The following is a 15,695-nucleotide window of genomic DNA, read 5'->3' on the forward strand; positions in this document are numbered from 1 at the left end:
TGGTTTGTGAGAGGTCATCTTGTCATGAAAGAGCGCCTGTAGATTAATTGATTTATTTCATTTTCTATCTCATCCTCCCCAAAGAACCCAGGATGGGTCACAGGTCAACATACACAATATACAGTTATTAGGTTACAATTTGCCATAGTTACAGTACAAGTTTTTCAGGTACAAGTTATTATCCTAACTTGACAAATACTAGGGATCTAATACCAGTATACACAATATAATGTGTAGAGTTCTGTGTATGGCTAGTAGCACTATAGAAATCATAAGAAATAGTAGAAAGGGGGCTGCTGAATCAGCAGTGACAGCATCCCTTTCTGCTATTCCAAGTGATACTGTTGAGAGTTGGCACTCATGCGTTGTTCTGCGCAGTGTTTCCCAGCTGAACTGCCTCTTTCAGATTCTAGTTGCTTCACTGTATGTGTCCTTACTGCTTTATGAGCTCTGGAACTCGTTGCTAGAGGATGTGGTATCAGCGGTTAGCGTAGCTGAGTTTAAAAACAAGATTTGGACAAGTTCCTGGAGAAAAAGTCCAAGTTTCCAAGTTTATTACATATTTGATATACCATCTATCAAAGGTTACCTAGACAGTTTACAATACTAAACTTTAAAAAGAAAAAAAAGAAAGGGGAGGCATGCATGTCTAAAATATCAAGGACAGATCAGACAAAGACATGTGATAACAAGGGGGCTTATGGGTAAGGATAAGTAAAGTACATTGAGATAAAATAAATTAAAAGGGAGGTAAAAAAGGGGTGGAGATAACATAGGGAGGGGATAGTGCTTCTTAAAAGCGGTTTGTGGTTAATAGTCTGACCAGGATTGTTGATGTGACATCCCAGAAGATTTTTGATTTTGCTATTATAAATTTTGAGTTTAACCAAAGTGATTGACATTTTGTCTTATTAACCAGTATTGGTAATTTAGCATCCAAGGACCTTAGAAATTATTAGCAGAGGAATTAGGTGATTCCAAGAAATTTAAAGAGATTTGGGGGCCATTGGAATTTTATATAAAAGAATCTTAACTATATAAATCTTATATAAAAGAATCTTAAATAAAATTCACACGATCCTGTCAACTTTGAAATTCCAAAGACGCATCTAGGTTTAGGGAAAGAGGGTGGGGATGAGAGGGAGAGTGGGAGGGTGGAGAAAGTGTTTGTGGTTTCATTTATAAAATATAAGTGCTTTTATGTATTTATTGTAATGTATTTATTGCACTTACAGTTAAAACAGAAAACAGATGTGACATCCCCATTTTATTTATAGCTGGTAGGCATCTCTAAATAGGAATGTCTTTAACTTGCTTCTGAATTTGTCAAGGGAGTTTTTCAAGTCTGATATCTGGTGGGAGAACATTCCATAGGGAGGGGGCTGTGACAGAGAAAATAGTGTTACGCGTGTAGAATAGTGCTATTGAGCCAGACATGGGGGATGCCACTATTGTCCCTGGGATTTGTAGCATGAAATATTGCCACGGTCTGGGTTTCTACCAGGTGCTTATGACCTGGATTGGCCACAGCTGGAAGCAAGTTGCAGGACTAGACTTAGGAGAAATGTTAGGCAATTATTTTTCATAGATAGGGTGATTGAGGCCTGGATTGAGGCCCAGGGAGGTGGTGGAGAGGAAAATGGTGATGGAATTAAAAAATGTGTGGGATGAACACAGAGGAGCAGATTCTGCAAATAGCACTATAACTTAGGCAGTGGTAGGTGCCCTACTGCCGCCTAACTTGTTGTAATTGATTTGATCGGCACATTAATTGACTACGCCAATTAAAATCTTGTTTAAAAAATGTAGACGCCCACAGGCACCTGCAAAAAAGGCACTGGAATCTTATCTGTAGAGGCGCTTAGCAGCACCTAAGGTCAAAGTAGGTGTGGTTTTGGCCAAAAATGACCTTAGGCACCATTAGAGGCATGATTCTCCATCCAGAAACTGAAGGCATAGGCCTCGGAATGGCCATGCCCCCCCCCCCCCCAAAAAAAAAAACAAAAAAATTGTGTCCTTCGGTCTCTTCTCTTTCCCTTCCACCATGGACACCCTCCTACACTCCTACCTTCTCAGCCAGCAGTGCTTTGCCTAAGGCTTACATTCTAGCACTGCTAGCTGGTTGGCCGGCCAGTTCGAGTCTCTTCTCTATTTCAGACTGCCATAGAGAGGAGACAAATCAGCCAGCCAGCCAGCAGCACTGCCGGCTGGGAAGGTAGGAATGCAGGAGGGGAGGCTGCAGGGGGAGAAAGGAAAGGAGAAGAGAGAAACCAATACTGCATTTCTAACAGTAATTTATAGTGTCCTTAATCAGAGGGGACACCCCTCAACCTATCCACAATGGAAAAGCTTGCAAACTCACCCTCAGCTTCTTTTTTGAGGTAACCAAGTGATGCTCCTGTGCAGATGGATAGAGGCCAAATGGCCCATCCACAGCATCCACTATCTCCTCCTCAAAGCATGGCTTCCTTTTCAGCTGGGGTTTACCAGACATCATCGTCCTCCGTTTTGCCTTTTGATTTTTTTTTATAATGAATACATTTTTTTCTATTCATCCCAGCACAAAGAGTAGTAGTTCAGGGAGATTTATACCTTGCTGTAGTAATTAGTTCACATGACTGTTCCCAGAGTGCAAAAGCTGACCCTCCATCATTGAGATCTGCTAGTTGGAGCAGTCTTGACAGCCTCTAAGTGTTTCTGTCAAAAAATGTCTGAATTTCTAAGATGCAACTTGCCTTTGAGTGCATGACAACATCCTTGAGCAGCTAAGAGCTGTTATTATTGTTGCTCTTTCCCCCCAACCACCACCTCCAACAGTTCTTGGTACATTCTAAAAGTGAGGCAGGATTTGTTCTGCAGTTAACATTAGTTGATATATTGCTATGATGAAATGAAGATGCACTGGTAAAAAAAAAAAATAATAAAGCTGTTTACAAGCTACTCTGCAGTGATGAAACTGCATGTGGGGAATGAGCTGTAAGTATTCCCTGCAGACCACTGGTGTTCAGAACAGATCTTGTTTGGGTCACTGCATCTGTCCATCACAGGTATGTAGTGGGTCCCCAGTGGACTGCTGTGTGGTCAGCATCTGAGGCTAAAGTTGTGGAGGGGGAGACCTATTTTCTGGGTCCTTAGGGGTGGGGGTAGTTTTTGGATGATTTCTTACTTTCTTCGCCTCACCTTTCACTCAAATGCTCCTCCACAAAATAAGGTTTCTGTCTACTTCAGAAACTATGATTTAAGAAAAAAAAAAAAATTGGGGTGAATCAAAAAGTAAACAATGCATTTATTGGTTAAGTCACAAACTAGCAAAATGGGGAAAATAACCCTAAAAGTAAAAATGACAAAATATTCGCAAGATTCTGATTCTGTGTAAAATAATGCTTCAAAAAAACACAAAAATAGACTTGAAGTGCTCATATTCAAAGGGTTTAAGCACCTACCGTTGAGAGTTTAGTTGTATTAATTTCATATACCATTTAACATTTGGTACATCTAACTGGTTTACTGTAAAACAGTATATACAGAACCTCATTTTAAAAAAGAACATTTGTGAAGTAAAAGAAGTCTAGGTACGCATATGGAGACTACAGGCAGTATTTTAGAAAAGCAGTAATGAGCATGGAGACAAATCTTAGATACATATATTGCTCTTCCCCCAACACTGATGTGAAAAAAACAAACAAACCTTGAAGCAGGGACATCCTAAACTAGACTAAAACTTAGCTTTGTATACCAGGTCTTCAGCCAGAAAGGAGTTCGACTCAGTTAAAAAATACTGAAAAACGTAACAATCAGAAAATATTAATATGACTGGTTTCCAAAGTGTTTGGCAAATAAAATATTTTTTAAAGATTTACGAAAAAGTTGAAAAGGACCAGGACCCCTTAAAATAAGAGGAAGTTCGTTCCATAGTTGAGAAAATTTGAAAACCATGGATTGACTGAAATTCTTGACTCGTTTGATTCCTTTCACTGAAGGAAGGGAGAGTTTGAATTGTTGGGTGCCTTTTGCATAGGAGAATCTATAAACATTCCATAATACAGGGACAAGAGGGATGAAGATACCATGTAAAATTTTAAAAGTAATACATGCACATTTGAAGTGAATCCAGAGATAGACCGGAAGCCAGTGAAGGTTTAAAAGCAAAGGAGACACATGGTCAAATCTACTTTTTCCCAAAATTAATTTTGCAGCGGTATTTTGTATCAGTTGGAATCTTTGAAGGCAGGTCTTTGTTATGCCGAGATAGACAGTGTTACAGTAATGTAGCCGGGATAATATGATAGATTGGACCAGAACAGAGAAGTATTGTTGGTGGAAAAGATTTCTGACCTTCCTCAACATTCGAAGACTAAAAAAGCACGGAGAAACTGAAAGGGGACAGGTTTAGAACCAATGCCAGGAAGTTCTTCTTCACCCAGAGAGTGGTGGACACGTGGAACGCACTCCCGGAGGTTGTGATAGGGCAGAAGACACTATAGGGATTCAAAGAAGGTTTGGATAAATTCCTGAAGGATAAGGGGATTGAGGGGTACGGACAGAAGTAGTGATAGGTTATAGGATGAGGCAGGGACCACTTGACAGGTCATGGACCTGATGGGCCGCCGCGGGTGCAGATTGCTGGGCGCGATGGACCTCTGGTCTGACCCAGTGGAGGCAACTTCTTATGTTCTTATGATCCTTAAAAGTAAGAGAAGAGTCTATGAGAACTCCCAATATCTTGGAAGAGAACTCGATCTGCAGGGAGACCCCGGAATCCAAAGTTACAGTTGGAGGAAGACAGTCCAATTTTGGGCCTAGCCATAAAAGTTTGTTTTTGCAGCATTTAGCTTCATCTGGACAGACATAGCCCAGGCTTGGAGTTTGGAGATACAATGATTTATTTTAAAGGCTGGGTTGGTGAGATCTGAATCAATCTCAATCAACATAAAGATATCATCCGCATAGGTGAACAGTGTTTCCCAAGCTGACAACTTATAAAGGTTCAATGTAGTCATATAGAGATTGAACAGGACTGGGGAGAGCGGAGAACCCTGAGGTAGCCTCTGTATTCATATGTCTAGTACCTGTTTTGTACTCAGCAGGATGGTGACATGTAGAGAATGTTGGAAGATCAGTGTACTTGTGGATTCTGGCACTGAGGCAGCCTGCAGATAAAAACTTGCCAGGATGCTTATGGCGACATTTTAGACTGGGTAAGTATCAATATACATGTCATATGCACAAACAAAAGAGTAACCTGTAGGTATTTCTCTCCTCAGTTCACCATTATAAAAACACCATTATGATCCCCCTAAAATCCCCCATCTAAAATCTTTACATAATCATTTCTTTGAATATACGCTCGTGCATCCCACAAAACAACCCACTTGCATGTTCTATAAACAAACCCCAAAGATGGCTCCCAACATCCCCTATCTGTATACAAGGCCCTTAAAGCATTATTCTATCCAGGCAAGCCATCTTTGGACACGCTGCAGATCTCCTGACCTTTCCACAGTTAGCCTAACACTGTACTGTGCACACTTTGTTTTAATGCTCCATCTACAGCAGGGGTGTCAAAGTCCCTCCTCGAGGGCCGCAATACAGTTGGGTTTTCAGGATTTTCCCAATGAATATGCGTGAGATCTATTTGCATGCACTGCTTTCATTATATGCTAATAGATCTCACGCATATTCATTGGGGAAATCCTGAAAACCCGACTCGATTGACACCCCTGATCTACAGAGACAGAAAATGGCCCAAGCTAATTATGTAGCATATAAATGGTACAGGCATCTCTGAGAAAACCAAAAAAACTCTGTGGAGTGACGATGTTCCTAAATGGACTTTATTTGAAAGTGTCAAAGTTCCAAAGGTACACTGAAATCATCCACATAAAATAATTTCATCCACATAAAAATAAATCATCCACATAAAAGCCTTAAAGGACCTAGTCCGCTAGGGATACAGGACCCAACAAGGTCCGCGTTTCGACAAAAAGTCTTCTTCAGGGGTCAAGTTTCAAGTCAAGTTTATTAGGATTTTATATACCGCCTATCAAGGTTATCTAAGCGGTTTTTACAATCAGGTACTCAAGCATTTTTCCCTCTCTGTCCCGGTGGGCTCACAATCTCTCTAACGTACCTGGGGCTATGGAGGATTAAGTGACTTGCTCAGGGTCACAAGGAGCAGCGCGGGGTTTGAACCCACAACCCCAGGGTGCTGAGGCTGTAGATCCAACCATTGCGCCACACACTGCGCCACACACTCCTCGTCCAATTGTGTGGTGAGCCGGAAGTGAGACACTGCTTGCATTTGCACTAGAAAGGGCACATTTGATTACTATCTGCTGATCCCAGCAGTGTAATTGGCGTAAACGACGCAGAGAAAATATAGGAAACCAGGTGCGTGAAATAAGAGCAAGTTTCTCAGATTTTTTTTTTAAAGCAGCTGATTAGTAATAGCATTTCTTCTGTAGAGTTTTACACTAAATATTCATAGAGAAAGCTGAGAAAAGACCACCTGCAAACCTACATTCTCCTGCAATACCCATCAGTAAATTGTGTCTAAATAGTATGCTTTATGATGTGCTCTGAGTGGTTCTAAATAAACAATGAGACTGCTTATGTAACACAATAACTCATATATGGTAATTGTGCTGTTGTTACCCAGAAGAGCATGGAAGCTGATTTTGAGCACAGTTTATGTGATAAAGTCCTTGTTTGCAGCTCCAATTTCTGTACTGTCAGAATATAAGAGATGTCATTTCATGTTGGCTAAATGAAAAGACCTAAACGAGCAAAATAAGCTCTCTTTTCTTTTGAGACAATGCTTGGCTTATTTATTAAGTAAATTATGGCCCTTGAAGGTGTGCTGGTACGCTAAATGGTCAAAACGATGGCTGTAGATGGAATATGTCCTAAGGGACCTCAAAGAAATTCTGGCAAGTCAAGTGAAAGTGAACGACTTGTTCCATACATCTCTGCAGAATGGAGTGATTTCACAAGACTAGGGATAACCAAATGTAGTCCCGCTCCATAAAAGTAGTGCCACAGAGGAAAATGGAAAATACAGGTCAGTTTTTTACTTTGGTGGTGGGAAAATGATTGACCACAAACTAACCCAAATTTACCAAACCCCATTTCACAAAATACGTAAAAAATTGATAAATCTAAATTGTAGAATGTACAATTTAGATTTACTAATTTTTTTACATATTTTGGGAAAATTATTGGAAATTCTTCTATAGAAAAAGGATATGATATGAAGATCTATAAGAGAGGAAGTAGACATAATAAGCGGTGAATAAAAAAAAAAAGCTTGCCAAATTCTTAGCAACTAAAATTGAGGGCAAAACAAAAATGTTTTGCATTTGGGGCCCAGAAATCCATAGGAATTGCCTCGGTATGGGGAAGTATTTCTAGTATTTTACCCATGCATATGGGGGAAGGGGGAGTTCTAGACCCACTAGACCACCATGAAGTAGAGATTCTCTGGGGGATGGGATACAGGGCATAAACACCAATATTTCAAAATGATTGAGGGTACCAAACACAATACAAATTGCTCCTCCCTAACACAATGAGGGAGCTTTGTTAGTATTGTGGGTGCACAACACCTACTGGCAACAACAGACCTGGCTTCTGTGGTCCAGGAAGGCCTCTAAGTTAACTGAATGTTCTAACTTGTGCTTATTAGATGCTTCATAAGTATTATGTCTCCCTTTCCATATGTATTATATCTCACTTATTTGAATTTCAGTGCTGTTAATAAGTACAGTGGTACCTTGGATTACGAGCATAATCCGTTCCAGGAGCATGCTCGTAATCCAAAATGCTCGTTTATCAAAGCGAGTTTCCCCATAGGAAATAAAGGAAACTCACTTTGATAGGTTCCCTCCCCACCCCCCCTGAGGCTAGCAGCGCTGCTCCCCCCCCCCACGAGAACCGGCATTGCTCCCCCTGAAGACCCCCCCCCCCCGCGAACCGGCACCCTCCCCCCGCGATCTGGCACCCCTCCACTGCCATCGGACACCCCCTCGCCGCGACTTGAGGTCCCCCCCAACCCACCCGAACCCTCTTCTTACTTTGATGTAGCCTCCGCACCGGCACCGGCAGCAGCATGTCCTGTGTGTTGGTGCCGGTGCCCGAAGATCTGCCTCCTGTGCTGGGTCTTGAGCATGTGCGCATGCTCAAGGCTGAGAGTTCACGTTCGACGTGAGAGTTCACGTTCGATGTGAACTCTCAGGCCTTGAGCATGCGCACATGCTCAAGACCCAGCACAGAAGGCAGATCTTCGGGCACCGGCACCAGCACAGGACATGCTGGTGCCGGTGCGGAGGCTACATCAAAGTAAGAAGAGGGTTCAGGTGGGTTGGGGGGACCTCAGGTCGCGGCGGGGGGGTGCCTGATGGCGGCGGGGGGTGCCGGATGGTGGCGGGGGGGTGTCGGATCGCGGGGGGGAGGGTGCCGGTTCACAGGGGGGGGTGCTCGCAAATCGAGGCATGCTCGGTTTACGAGGCACCAAGTTTGCAAATGTTTTGCTCGTCTTGCAAAACACTCGCAAACCGGTGCACTCGTAAACCGAGGTACCACTGTATATTGTTTCATGGTAGTCCTATTATTAAGTTTCAATTTACTGATTTTAACTCTACCTCATTCATTGTATTTATGTTTATATTTGGTCTTTTTACTACTATTATACTGTCAACAAAATTGTAAGTTTTATGTTGAATTATACCTGCATTGGGTGAATCTCTTCATAAAGGCGGTTAATACATCTAAATAAGTAAATAAATAGGCCTTCCATTTCAAAGAGAGTTCCCAAAACTTCTTTTACAGAACAAAGGCCAGGATTCTCAAAAACTCACGTTAAAAGTGACAGTCTGCTAATGCAGCCATTTTGATAGCGAATCGGAAAAAAGCGAGACATTCTTAAAAAATCGTGCATGCAAATAAGGTCGACGGACAGCAGTGAAGATTTGCATGTGCCCATCGCTGGTGTTAGTGAATGGCACATGCGCAGAAAAAACACGTCAAGAAAAAAAACCCCAAAACACAACAGCGGGAGAGATATTCTCTCGCTGCCCTGAAATCCCAGCCGCACACCATCTCTTGTGAATACACGCTCGTGCATCCCACAAACCACCCTATTTGCATGTTCTATAAACAAGCCCCAGAGGTGGGGGAGGGAGGTGCATGGCCAGGATTTCAGGGCAGCAGGAGAGTGTAGGCATCTTTCCCGCTGCGGTGGGGGGCGGGGGTGGCATGTGACTGGGATTTCAGGGCAGCAGTAGCATGTAGGCATCTATCCTGCAGGGGGGGGTGTGTGGGTGTGGCGCTTGGCTGGGATTTTAGGACAGCGAGGGGGATGTTCACCGATGCTGCAAGGGTAGGGGTGTTGTGATGCAGTAGGAGAGAATGGGCATGTCTCTCGCTGCATCACAACACTTTCTAGCAGTCTCTGAGACTGACTGGCACCCCTGGACCAGTTGCTTATTTTTGTCGCCAAAATGGGTGCCAAAGTACATCTCAAGCTGACACTGGAAAGTGCTCTGGAAGTAGCTGAAGTTTTTCAGTAGGCTCAATCTGTACCTAAGAACCCCAGCCTAAATTAAAGAATATGCTCTTGAACCCTGGAAAACATATACAGAATAAATGAATGATGTTGCAACCACTGAAAATTCAGCGCTCAATGTTCCAAGTCTGTCAGAATCTATATCTTGCTTCAACTGTAGAGAAAGAGGACACCAAGAATGTTAATCTAATGGCATCATACAGTATGCTTGCAACTTTTTGGATGCTCCTCATCCTAAGATACAGAATTTTGTGGTCCAAGTTGAGCTGGAGGGGACCCCCACCCACTCAAGATTTGGTGGACTTTCGAAGTGTAAAGACTTATTCAGAGAGAGTTAATCAAGAGACTCTAGATACATTTTAATAGGACAATGACTTTAACCTGCATTCATGGACACCAGAAGGATTACCCTAAAGTCTGGCTTTCAATCAAAATTCCTGTGGGGCAAGCCAAGTTAGAAGTAGGAGTCTTACCTTGACTTCCACTCCTGGTTGTCTTGAGACAGGACTATCCAGACTTTGGAGCTTTGTGGGTCCAGTTAACCACCAGTCTACCAATGCTGGAAAATATTTCTGTAAGTCTTCCCACTAGAAGACCTGGGTTTCAGGTAATCCCATTGCACAAAATAGCCCTGGTTCAAAAGAAGTCAAATTGGAGCTGACTATAAATAGAGCTTTTTCTTATGTTGGCCCAGCTCTTTGGAATTTATTGCTGAATGGTTTTTATGTTTGGCTTGTTTTATTATGCCTTCTGGAAACTACTGAAGTCGATTTTATTCCAATAATATTTTGGATTTGGAAACTACTAATTTCAGGGATATGGTTGAATATAAAGAAGTATTTGCAGTTATATTTTGTATTTGTTTCTACTGTGATGTTACTGTTTTATAGATTTTTATGTATTGAAATATTACTATAATTTTTCTTAATGTAGCATTGTTAATTGCTTAATACATTTGTCATAGTGGTATATCAAGGACTATAAATCAAATCCAATCCAATTAGCATTGCTATTATAATTCCAAATAACTTAGATTAAGATAAATCTAGTGCTTCTGTTAGACCTCTCTGCAGCATTTGATTTCATAAATCATTATCTCTGTAGATTACATAAGATTAGTTTTGTTGATATTGTCTTATAGTGGTTTTATTCATATCTTACAGATAGAACGAAGCAGTGCAGGCAGATGGGGCATTCCTCCGATCGCCCCCATCTGCATATTTTTGTTTTCTGAATTGGTCAGACCTTCCCGGATCGGGCCTGATCTGGCAGGTTAGTGAATCCTGGCCATAGTTCTTTGGCAGAACACTCTCTCAGATCCCCATATTTATCAACCTGAGTTGTGTTGTCCACAAAATATCCTAATTCTCAGCAACAAACTTAACAAGGATAGTGGATTGGCTTAGTGATCACAAATTGAAATTGAATTCCAAGACATCAAGAAGACCTCTGATTTCCCAGAAAAAAAAACCTTTTCCCTCTGCTCCTATTCCTAATGCAGGCTCTAAAGTTCCTTACGAATCTGTGAAGGTGCTTGTGTTAGACCAGACCTTAAAGGCCAAATGCTGCTGCCTAACTTAATGACTTTAATTGGCTATGGTCGCTGTGGTAATTGACTGTGTCGTTAAAACCCGATTAAAAACTAGTTTTATAAAAAGTATTGCACCGTTAGATGACTATACTTTGGGATGAACACTGGCTATTAGGCTTGGCTTTTCTGAAGTAGGCTGTGAAAACCGAAAAATTGTTTATAGCTCTTCTGAGGGCTGTTTTAAGTTCTTTAATTTGTAATTTTTCAATTTGTATTTTGTATTTCTTATCTTTTTCTAATTTTTTTTTTCTTCTTTAATTTTTATATGTGAAATCTGTTTTATTAAGGAACAAATACAGGAACAGCAATGACATGAACATTCCAATAATTCCTGGTTAATAAACACATGTTCTACCCCCTACCCTCCTAAATCTTCCCAGTATAGAGAATTACAGACAGAAAGCGGTCTGATGAAATTTTAAAGTTCAATGATATTTGTATGATTTTATTTAGGAGTGAATGCTTTTTGTAAGAGTGAATGTTCCTTAGTATTTTTGCTTTTTATATGGATTAGGTCTATACTATCTAATAATAGATTTCCTTTTTATATTTGTTTTATTTTATTATAATCTGTAAACCGCTTGGACCAGTGAAATGAACGAGCGATATATCAATATTAATAAACCATAATCCATAACCATAAAATAGATCCAGAATACCAGAAAAAATATATAAGCATGGTCATCAGTGAGTACAGGAAAAGTCCCCCTCTCACAAGTCAATCAAACACAAAAGAGAGAAATTCCAGAGGCTTTGATTCTTATAGGCTCCAGAGCCACTCACCCCCCCACCCCCCACCATACTAACTTTTTTAAAATGGGGAACTACAATGTTTGTTTATTTGTATTTATATACTGCTCTTCAATACAACATCAGTACGGTGTGTTCAATAAGAGGCTCCGGCCCCTGGGGTTCAAGGAGTCAAGATAAGCACTCCAAGAAATCAAAAATTGTTTCCGTCCCTTAGAATATTCCTCTACATCTCGGGCTTCCCAGAGTACCAAGGTGTGAACCTGACTCCTCCATTGCCAATAGGAAGACGGTTCCGACGAGATCCAGGATTGCAATTTACGAGCCAGGAGACACACCTTTTGACACATCAAACCCCTCCCCCCCTTTGGTAAATATTCGAAAAGTCTCAGGAACATTGTGACAAACCCAGCATCAGCTCTAGTCTTGACTCTGGTAAGATCCGGTGCAGAAGAGCTGACCAGGTTGATTCTGGCGGTCAACTTGAGGCTGATCCCTCTTGCCCCTACATTCAGAGTAATAGTGGTATGGAACAGAGGCAGACAGACTGGCAACAGCAGCCTCCGGGCTATAGGGCAGCTAGAGAAGCCACAAGGAATGTAGCTGCACTGAATAAACCCAGGCAGAGAAAAGCTGCTTTAGAACCAAAGCCCATCCCCCGCTACAGGCTGAAGGGGATTGGCTCTGTGCTGCTTAAGAGCAGACTGATGCAAGCAGCAGGAGGAGGAGCGAGTGACCAGGGTGAGTCACTCCCCACAACCCAAGGCAAGGCAGGAGCCGTGGAGCCAGGCAGCAGAGCCAGAAGTTCCAGATTGGCCCATGCAGGAGGTGGAAGAAATCCTCCCCACCTCAAGCTTTCAGATTCCTGATTGTGTGGAAAGCATGGAGGTACAAGTTGCTGGTCCTGTACATGAGAACCAGATAGATCTTATGGACACAAATTGAGCCAGGCAGTGAGTAGCTGGAAAGCAGTGAATGTGGGTTTTTTTTTCCCCCTCTGCCTTTCCTTTTGTACCAGAAAGCCTGAAGAATTTGCCATTTGCTTTTGAAGCTAACTAATAGTTTGATTTCAGAAATTGACTTACCTGAATGCTGGCAACTGATGTTTTTCTAAAAGTAAAGGTTGAAATTATAGAACCTATGAACTGTGTGAATGAGTTTGTTTGGAATTTTGCAAACATACTGTGGCTACCGTTTGCTGGCAGCTAATCACCTGATCTCACACAGCTGCCTTGCCTTCCTGAAGGTAGCTGAAGAGACCGGGGTTCTTTGCAAGGCAGTGCTGGGGCTTACTGCCAAACAAAGTTTCTAACCTTTGCTGTGACACAAGTTTGTTTAGTCCCTGTCTTGACTGCTGGAAGTTATTTATGTTTTATGCTTCTAACAAATACTGTTGAGAAGAAGTTTGAGTTATGTTTGAATACCATTATAAAGCATATTGCTGAATCAGAGTGCAAGAACTCTGGCAAGATAACCTGTATGGGATTTTTGCTTGTATATTTTGATTTTCCCTTTTTGTTCAGCTGAATTTATTTTGCCAATATTTGCCTTTTATGTTTCACCTTTTTGGGACCACCAAGGTCAGAATAAAGCTTTGATTCTTTATTTAAGAACGCTGTCTGAGGGGTGATAACTTGAAGCCTATATTGACCCTTGCCTCCCAAGCCTAGGCAGGCACCTAGAAGATCTGAAGATACCCTTGTTATAGGGGACACGCCAGAATTCCAGTGTTTGTCACAGATTAGCTCTGCTCTGAGGAGTGTTGGTGACAACATCCAAAAAAAGTTGTTCAACTGTACCTGTGACTGCACAGCCCAATAATTTACCTGGATAGTTCACAATAAGCAACCAGAACTTTTGAATATACCTGCAGCTCCAAAAAGAATGAGACAGTATATGGGGCTCCCCACCACACTTAATACAGAGAGGCGTATCAATACCACCCACTGTAAAAAGTTGGTTCTGCGAAAAATAGGCCAGGTAAAGAACCCAAAAATAGTATTCCCGCAGTCCCGCACCAACCACCAGTCCGGGAATATTTATTCTTTAATTTTTGTAGGGCTGCATTTTGATGAAAATTTGTAATTCCAATTGAAGGTATGTTATTTATATATTTATTATTTTCCCATTGCAACTCTTTATAATTATGGGCAATGGAGAACTAAGTGACTTTTTGCCCAGAGTCACAGGGATACTGATGGGGATGGAGGAGATTAATTGTGGGGATGGATGAGGATGGAAAGAATTATAGCAGGTGCTACTCTCTACCCCAGAAGAAGTGACGAGCAGTGAAAGGGATTACAGACACAGATAAAGGAGACGTATGATGTGTGACTATACAGCATTTGCTTAATACTGCAGACTGCCCTAAAGCAGTATTTGTTCTACATAAATCACCCAATATCAGTCTGAAACATAGAAACATGAAGGCAGATAAAGGCCAAATGGCCCATCCAGTCTGCCCATCCACAGCATCCACTATCTCCTCCTTCCCCTAAGAAGGTGTCTCGCAAACTTTCTGGCCAGCGACACATTAAATTTAGTGTCCCAGCCAGAAGGCACCCAGAAGTGTGCGGACATTGACACAATGACATCACGTGTATGTGTGATGTCATTGCGTCAACATCCATTCATGTGCGAAGGCCATCTAGCTGTGACCCACTTCGGTGGAGGGATCCGGGAGGTGTGGGGGAGAGGAGGAGAGACACCGGCCAGGAGGAGAGTCATCTGCGCTGGCTGACTGTCTGTAGGCAGTCAGCCAGCATGGACAACTCTCCTCGCCAGTGTGTCGTGGCACACAGTTTGCGATACAAGAGATGAAATGTGCCCTGAGCTTTTAAGGGAAATCTCCGTCTGCCCCCCCCCCCCCCCCCCGAAAAAAAAAAGAGAAACAACTTCTTGGAGAAGGGTGTGAATTTGCTAAATGAAAGAGGGAAGACAGAAGACAAAAATATTCTGTGAACCCTTAAGAGAAGAGTTGCCTAATGGACTGCCCTAGACAAGACGGCCCTTAACAATATTAAGAAAAGCCTTGCTTTCCGCTTGCAAAGTTGCTCATGTGTCAGCAAATGGGTGCAACAGTTACTCTGCTCACAATTTTGTTCATGGGTCAGTGAGTGCTTTCAATACAGGGCACATGCTCAGCCAGTGTGGTTTACTGGAAAGTAATCTCTCTTTTTAAAAAAAAAGCATATCAGAGCTGAATTTGAAACCTTTAATAGAAATATTTGGAATTTAAATACTTATCAGGACTTCTAGGGGATGTGCTTTCAACCCACCAGTAAGTTACTGAAAGGCTTAGTGGAATCCATACGTGACCCTTCACCTGTTGTGCTAGGTTAAATGCCTCCTCAATAATGGAATGAATGAGGCCATTCTTGAAAGCAACTGGCACCCTGCATGCAAGCTGCTTCCAGCAAACTCCACAGAAAGGAGTTTCCCTGCAGTAAAACCAAGAAAACACTGCAACTTCTCTTGTGCAGTGGTGGTTTGGGCCTGGGTTTCTTATTCACACAGGCTAAGGACTTTTTACTTGATCTGTCATAGTAAAAGCAAAACACACAGGTACAAATGAATATGTAAATTTCCCAGAAAATAAAACTGTACACCAAAAGGAAAAAAAAGGAAAGAGAAGAGAAGCCCTAGCACTGAAGAAAAGACGTTTTGGCCAGAAGTATAGTTCAGATACCTCCCGAATGCAGAACTCCTAACGTAACTAGTTTTTGAACTTACATCTTCATGTGTTGAAGGATTTGCAGGCCTGCTTGCTTTGTTTGAAATCAGTACAAAATG

The 15,695-nt window shown here is 41.9% G+C and overlaps 1 protein-coding gene across 4 annotated transcripts in view; it reads left to right on the top strand.

The window, feature by feature from the left end:
• The window catches only part of PDE1B (phosphodiesterase 1B), a 657,058-nt gene that overhangs the window by 370,800 nt on the left and 270,563 nt on the right, over positions 1-15,695 (top strand). The window contains exon 1 of one of the 4 annotated variants that reach the window (XM_033937716.1): positions 10,735-10,834. The exons of the other annotated variants lie outside the window; for them this stretch is intronic. The gene's annotated coding sequence lies outside the window, so the exon portion shown is untranslated. Of the gene's footprint in view, positions 1-10,734; positions 10,835-15,695 lie in introns of those variants that run through there. 4 annotated transcript variants of the gene reach the window in all.

Source organism: Geotrypetes seraphini, chromosome 3 (genome assembly GCF_902459505.1).
Source record: "Geotrypetes seraphini chromosome 3, aGeoSer1.1, whole genome shotgun sequence".
In the NCBI taxonomy this organism is placed as follows: Eukaryota; Metazoa; Chordata; class Amphibia; order Gymnophiona; family Dermophiidae; genus Geotrypetes; species Geotrypetes seraphini.